Here is a 7230-nt window from a genome sequence, read left to right on the forward strand (position 1 = left end):
GTCATAGAACTCCTAGTATTTCATAGCGACAATGTTTCTGTGTTAATTCGTCAATGAGAGGGAGCGAGGGATGCAGTAAAGGAGGAAAAGTGCATCGGAAAGAGATATTCGAATCCCAAAAGAAAATACTGTCGTTTCCATGGAAACGTTACTCGATTTAGAAATAGATGTCATAGAACCCATAGTATTTCATACCGACGCGATTTCTGTGTTAATTCGTCAATGTGAGGGAGCGAGGGATGCAGTACAGATGGAATAGTGCATCAGAATGGAGATAGTTGTAACCCAAAAGAAAATCCTGGCGTTTCCATAGAAACGTTACTCGATTTAGAAGGAGAAGTCATACAACCTATAGTATTTCAAAGCGACGCAATTTCTGTGTTAATTCGTCAATGTGATGGAGCGAGGGATGCAGTAAAGAAGGAATAGTGCATCGGAAAGAGGATAGTCGTATCCCAAAAGAAAATCTTGTCGTTTCCATAGAAACGTTACTCGATTAAGAAGGAGATGTCATAGAACCCATCGTATTTCATAGCTACGCAATTTCTATGTTAATTCGTGAATGTGAGGAAGCGAGTGATGCAGTAAAGAAGGAATAGTGCATCGGAAGGAGATACTCGTATCCCAAAAGAAAATCCTGTCGTTTCCATAGAAAAGTTATTCGATATAGGAGGAGAAGTCATAGAACGCATTGTATATCATAGCCCCGCAATTTCTGTGTTGAGTCGTCAATGTGAGGGAATGGGGGATGCAGTAAAGAAGGAATAGTGCATCGGAATGGAGATTATCGTATCCCATAATTAAATCCTGTCGTTTCCATAGAAACTTTACTCCATTTAGAAGGAGATGTCATCGAACCCTTAGTATTTCATAGCGACGCAATTTCTGTGTTTATTCGTCAATGTGAGTGCGCGAGGGATGCAGTAAAGAAGAAATAGTGCATCGAAAAGGAGATAGTCGTATCCCAAAAGAAAATACTTTCGTTTCCATAGAAACGTTACTCGATTTAGAAGGAGGAGTCATAGAACCGACAGTATTTCACCTCCCCTCAATTTCTATGTTGATTCGTCAATTTGAGATATTAAGGGATGCAGTAAATAAGGAATGCTCAATCGGAAAGGAGATAGTCGTATCCCAAAAGAAAATACTGTCGTTTCCACAGAAACGTTACTCGATTTAGAAGCAGAAGTCATAGAATACATAATATTTCATAGCGACGCGATTTCTGTGTTAATTCGTCAGTGTGAGGGAGCGAGGGACGCAGTAAAGAAGGAATAATGCATCGGAAAGGAGATAGTCGTATCCCAAAAGAAAATCCTGGCGTTTCCATAGAAACGTTACTCGATTTAGAAGGAGAAGTCATACAACCCATAGTATTTCAAAGCGACGCAATTTCTGTGTTCATTCGTCAATGTGATGGAGCGTGGGATGCAGTTAAGAAGGAATAGTGCATCGGAAAGGAGACAGTCGTATCCCAAAAGAAAATCCTGTTGTTTCCATAGAAACGTTATTCGATTTAGAGGGAGATGTCATAGAACCCATTGTATTTCATGGCTACGCAATTACTGTGTTAGGTCGTCAATGTGGTGGAGCGAGGGATGAAGTAAAGAAGGAATAGTGCTTCTGAAGGAGATACTCGTATCACAATAGAAAATCCTGTCGTTTCCATAGATGCGTTATTCGATATAGGAGGAGAAGTCATAGATCCCATAGTATTTCATAGCCCCGCAATTTCTGAGTTAAGTTGTCAATGTGAGGGAGTGGGGGATGCAGTAAAGAAGGAATAGTGCATCGGAAAGGAGATACTCGTATCCCAAATGATTTTACTGCCGTTTCCATAGAAACGTTACACGATTTAGACGGCCATGTCATTGAACCCATAATATTTCATACCGACGCGATTTCTGTGTTAATTCGTCAATGTGAGGGTGCGAGGGATGCAGTAAGGCAGGAATGGTGCATCGAAATGGAGATACTCGAACCCTAAAAGAATATACTTCCGTTTCCATAGAAACGTTACTCGATTTAAAATGTGAAGTCCTAGAACCCATAGTATTTCATTGCTCCGCAATTTCTGTGTTAATTCGTCAATTAGAGGTATTAAGGGATGCAGTAAAGAAGGAATACGGCATCGGAAAAGAGATAGTCATATCCCAAAAGAAAATACTTTCGTTACCATAGAAACGTTACTCGATTTCGAAGGAGAGGTCATACAACCCATAGTATTTCATAGCGTCGCAATTTCTGTGTTAATTCGTCAATGTGAGGGAGCGAGGGATGCAGTATAGAAGAAGTAGTGCATCGGAAAGGAGGTTGCCGTATCCCAAAAATAAAAATCCAGTCGTTTCCATAGAAACGTTACCCAATTTAGAAGGAGAGGTCATAGAACCTATAGTATTTGAAAGCGACGCAATTTCTGTGTTAATACGTCAATGTGATGGAGCGATTGATGCAGTAAAGAAGGTTTAGTGCATCGGAAAGGAGATAGTCCTATCCCAAAAGAAAATCCTGTCGTTTCCATAGAAACTTTACTCTATTTAGAAGGAGATGTCATCGAACCCATAGTATTTCATAGCGACGCAATTTCTGTGTTTATTCTTCAATGTGAGGAAGCGAGGGATGCAGTAAAGAAGGTATAGTCCATCGGAAAGTAGACAGACGTATCCCAAAACAAAATACTGTCGTTTCCATAGAAACGTTACTCGATTAAGAAGGAGGAGTCATATAACCGATAGTATTTCAGCGCCCCGCAATTTCTGTGTTGATTCGTCAATTTGAGATATTAAGGGATGCAGTAAAGAAGGAATGGTCCATCGGAAAGGAGATAGTCGTATCCCACAAGAAAATACTGTCGTTTCCATAGAAACGTTACTCGATTTAGAAGGAGATGTCATAGAACCCATAGTGTATGATAGCGACGCAATTTCTGTGTTAATTCGTCAATGTGAGGGAGCGAGGGATGCAATAAAGAAGGAATAGTGCATCGGAAAGGGGATAGTCGTATCCCAAAAATAAATACTGTCGTTTCCACAGAAACGTTCGTCGATTTAGGAGCAGAAGTCTTAGAACACATAGTATTTCATAGCGACGCGACTTCTGTGTTAATTCGTCAGTGTGAGGGAGCGAGGAATGCAGTAAAGGAGGAATAGTGCATCGGAAAGGAGATAGTCGTATTAAAAAAGAAAATCCTGTCGTCTCCCCAGAAATGTTACTCGATTTATAAGGAGAAGTCATAGAACCCATAGTATTTCAAAGCGACGCAATTTCTGTGATAATACGTCAATGTGATGGAGCGAGGGATGCAGTAAAGAAGGAATTGTGCATCGGAAAGGAGATAGTCGTAACCCAAAAGAAAATCAAGTCGTCTCCATAGAAACGTAACTCCAATTAGAAGGAGATGTCATAGAACCCATAGTATGTCATAGCTACGCAATTTCTGTGTTAATTCATGAATGTGAGGGACCGGGGGATGCAGTAAAGAAGGACAAGTGCATCGGAAAAAGATACACGTATCCCAAATGAAAATCCTCTCGTTTCCATAGAAACGTTATGCGATATAGATGGAGATGTCATAGAACAACTAGTATTTCATAGCGACGATGTTTCTGTGTTAATTCGTCAATGAGAGGGAGCGAGGGATGCAGTAAAGGAGGAAAAGTGCATCGGAAAGGAGATAGTCTTATCCCAAAAGAAAATCCTGTCGTTTCCATAGAAATGTTACTCGATTTAGAAGGAGAAGTCATAGAATCCATAGTATTTCAAAGCGACGCAATTTCTGTGTTAATACGTCAATGTGATGGAGCGAGGGATGCTATAAAGAAGGAGTAGTGCATCGGAAAGGAGATAGTCGTATCCCAAAAGAAAATCCTGTCGTTTCCATAGAAACGTAACTCGAATTAGTGGGAGATGTCATAGAACCCATAGTATTTCATAGCAACGCTATTTCTGTGTTAATTCGTCAATGTGAGGGACCGAGGGATGCAGTAAAGAAGGAATAGCGCATCGGAAAAAGATACACGTATCCCAAAGGAAAATCCTCTCGTTTCCGTAGAAACGCTATTCGATATAGAAGGAGAAGTCATACAACCCATAGTATTTCATAGCGACGCAGTTTCTGTGTTAATTCGTCAATGTGAGGGAGCGAGGGATGCAGTAAGGAAGGAATAGTGCATACTAAAGGAGATAGTCGTAACAAAATATATAATCGTGGCGTTTCCATATAAACGTTACTCGATTTAGAAGGAGAAGTCATAGAACCCATAGTATTTCAAAGCGAAGCAATTTCTATGTTAATTCGTCAGTGTGTGGGAGCGAGGGATGCAGTAAAGAAGGATTAGTGCATCGGAAAGGAGATTGTCGTATCCCAAAAGAAAATACTGTCGTTTCCACAGAAACGTTACACGATTTAGAAGCAGAAGTCATAGAACACGTAGTACTTCATAGCGACGCGATTTCTGTGTTAATTCGTCAGTGTGTGGGAGCGAGGGATGCAATAAAGAAGGAATAGTGCATCGGAAAGGAGATAGTCGTATCCCAAAAAAAAATCCTGTCGTTTCCATAGAAACGTTACTCGATTTAGAAGGAGAAGTCATAGAACCCATAGTATTTCAAAGCGACGCAATTTCTGTGTTAATTCGCCAATGTGATTGAGCGAGGGATGAAGTAAAGAAGGAATAGTGCATCGGAAAGGAGATAGTCGTATCCCACAAAGAAAATCCTTTCGTTTCCATAGAAACGTCACTGGATATAGAAGGAGATGTCATAGAACCCATTGTATTTCATAGCCACGCAATTTCTGTGAAAATTCGTCAAATTCGAGGGAGCGAGTAATGCAGTAAAGAAGGAATAGTGCATCGGAAGGAGGTACACGTCTCCCAAAAGAAAATCCTGTCGTTTCCATAGAAACGTTAGTCGATTTAGAAGGACACGTCATAGAACCTATAGTATTTCATACCGACGCGATATCTGTGTTGATTCGTCAATGTGAGGGAGCGAGCGATGCAGTAAAGGGGGAATATTGCATCGGAAAGGAGATACTTGTATTCCAAATGAAAATCCAGTCGTTTCCATAGAAACGTTACTCGATTTAAAAGGAGATGTCATAGAACCCGTTGTATTCCATAGACCCGCAATCTCTGTGTTAAGCCGTCAATTTGATGTATTAAGGGATGCAGTAAAGAAGGAATACTGCATCGGAAAGGAGATAGTCGTATCCCAAAGGAAAATCCTGCCGTTTCCATTGAAACGTTACTCGATTTAGAAGGAGAAGTCATAGAACCCATAGTATTTCATGGCGACGCTATTTCCCTGTTAATTCGTTAATGTGAGGGAGCGAGGGATGCTGTAAGAAGGAATAGTGCATCGGAAAGAAGATACTCGCACCCCAAAAGAATACACTTATAAAATAAATAAAATAAAATAAAATAAAATATTAATTATTTTATCTGTATGATTGTCTCTCCTATGAGTCGTCAGGTTTTAATTATTCGGTATCAGACGCTTGACAATGGCTTTTTCGTAAAGGCAATGTTACTCGTAGTTACCGTGAAATAAAACTGAAATAATCGGACTTCGTAATTAAATCGTTTCCAAAGACTGCTGCGGTAGGTGCGGACTCATAATCTAAATCTCAATATTACAATAATTTGCCAGCCATGCCAAAACGTCGTACAGAGGTGATTGTCTACTAAACAAAAAATTACACAGTTAGTTAAATCAGATATATTCAATGAATAAGCCTACAGTTCATAATCCTACTTACTTTTATAAATATAAATTCTTTTCAGAATCGAGTGCCTAGTATGGTTGCAACTCGCAGTAATTTTCTATAACATGAAATATGGCGGTGTGCCAGACAGTAAACTAAAATACGTGCTTCTCGCACCACTTCATCCAGAGCTCCCCTTTCTTAATCAAACATACGAGTAACGTAATTGTGCTTTTGTTTTATCAGCGACACAGCGCTGCAGTTGTGTGCCATAGGCTTTATTTAATTAATATCTCGCGTTTCCGAGGAAACTCACGCTCGGCATGCAAATGTGCCTTTATATTGCCCCCTGAATTGCGAGGCGAAAGGACACACCTGCAGGCGAGCAATTCACCTAAAGGCACAAGAAAATCTAAGTTATCTACAACTATTTACATGACCTACATTATACACATTATATACAGACTTTGAATGACGCGGGTGCGCCGTAAAAGTTCTTATGTTGGCAGATAGAGTGCGCGCATGCGCAGAAGCGTCTGTGTGACTGCCGTTATGTCGTACAGTTAGATCACGCGGCACAGTATTGCAGTTCATATTGTCCGTGTGCGCGCGTTTCTCAGTGGTTGCACAAAGAAAATTTTCAACCAAGATTACATATGAAGACTACATTCTATGACAGGTAACTTAGTTTTAAATTTACAGTATTCGTTATAACACAATACAACTTAGATTGTTGAATGTTCTTAGTTACATAGTATTGTTTTGAAAAACTTCAAAGGAAAATGTCCGTATTTTTCAGGTGCGTTGACCTATACACATCGTGTCGTTATTACAGTTCATATTCATCTGCTGCACAATAATTTTTTACAGGTTAGTATCGTCGTGGTAAAGTTTTTTGATCACAGTAACATCGTTGTATAACAACGTGATTAATACATAAGCGTGTCCATTTTCCATTTCCATTATAGTCGTTGTGATGCAGTTCGTTGTAAGTAAAAGCATTGCTTATTACAGATCAGACGTGACCCGTCGAGTAATTGGTCCACGTGCAGTTCGTTTTTTACATTCCGTGGAAGCTTGGTTGCAGAACCTCGGACGGCACATAGCTGGCGTCGATCCTTGGACAGTCCAGGTAAGAGTGTCCGTCACATTCCGAGAACATTTCATTCCCTGAAGTTCCAACCAAAATTCTTCCACCCGTCGTGTTGTTTTCTGGTCAGGCACTATGTGTCCATTTAATCCAGTTAACATCTTGAAGTTAGGTACTGTAGTAATGTCACTAGACGATGCACGAATTATGGACTTCACATTTTCAGTTTTTTGCTGAATATAGCTCACCTAAATGTTCGTAGTTATTAATCGAGGAAATCGTTCATCGCGTTTACATAGGTACAATGCATAATGAATGGCATTAACCGTTTCCTTCACATAGGTTTCTGCGTAGTTGCAGAGTTAGTAATGTTCGTTAATGTCCGTGAACAGAGGTTCACTATGCAATGTCTTTTTGGCACTCGTTTTGTACA

At 40.0% G+C, this 7230-nt stretch overlaps 1 long non-coding RNA gene across 1 annotated transcript; it reads left to right on the forward strand.

The window, feature by feature from the left end:
• The first annotated feature begins 6305 nt into the window (after window positions 1-6305).
• LOC126456950 (uncharacterized) lies at window positions 6306-6839 on the forward strand. Its single transcript, XR_007585416.1, has 3 exons — window positions 6306-6386; window positions 6507-6577; window positions 6722-6839. It is a non-coding gene; the product is annotated as an uncharacterized LOC126456950 (long non-coding RNA).
• Window positions 6840-7230: the final 391 nt, after the last annotated feature.

The sequence above is a fragment of the Schistocerca serialis genome, chromosome 1 (genome assembly GCF_023864345.2).
Source record: "Schistocerca serialis cubense isolate TAMUIC-IGC-003099 chromosome 1, iqSchSeri2.2, whole genome shotgun sequence".
NCBI classification, from domain to species: Eukaryota; Metazoa; Arthropoda; class Insecta; order Orthoptera; family Acrididae; genus Schistocerca; species Schistocerca serialis.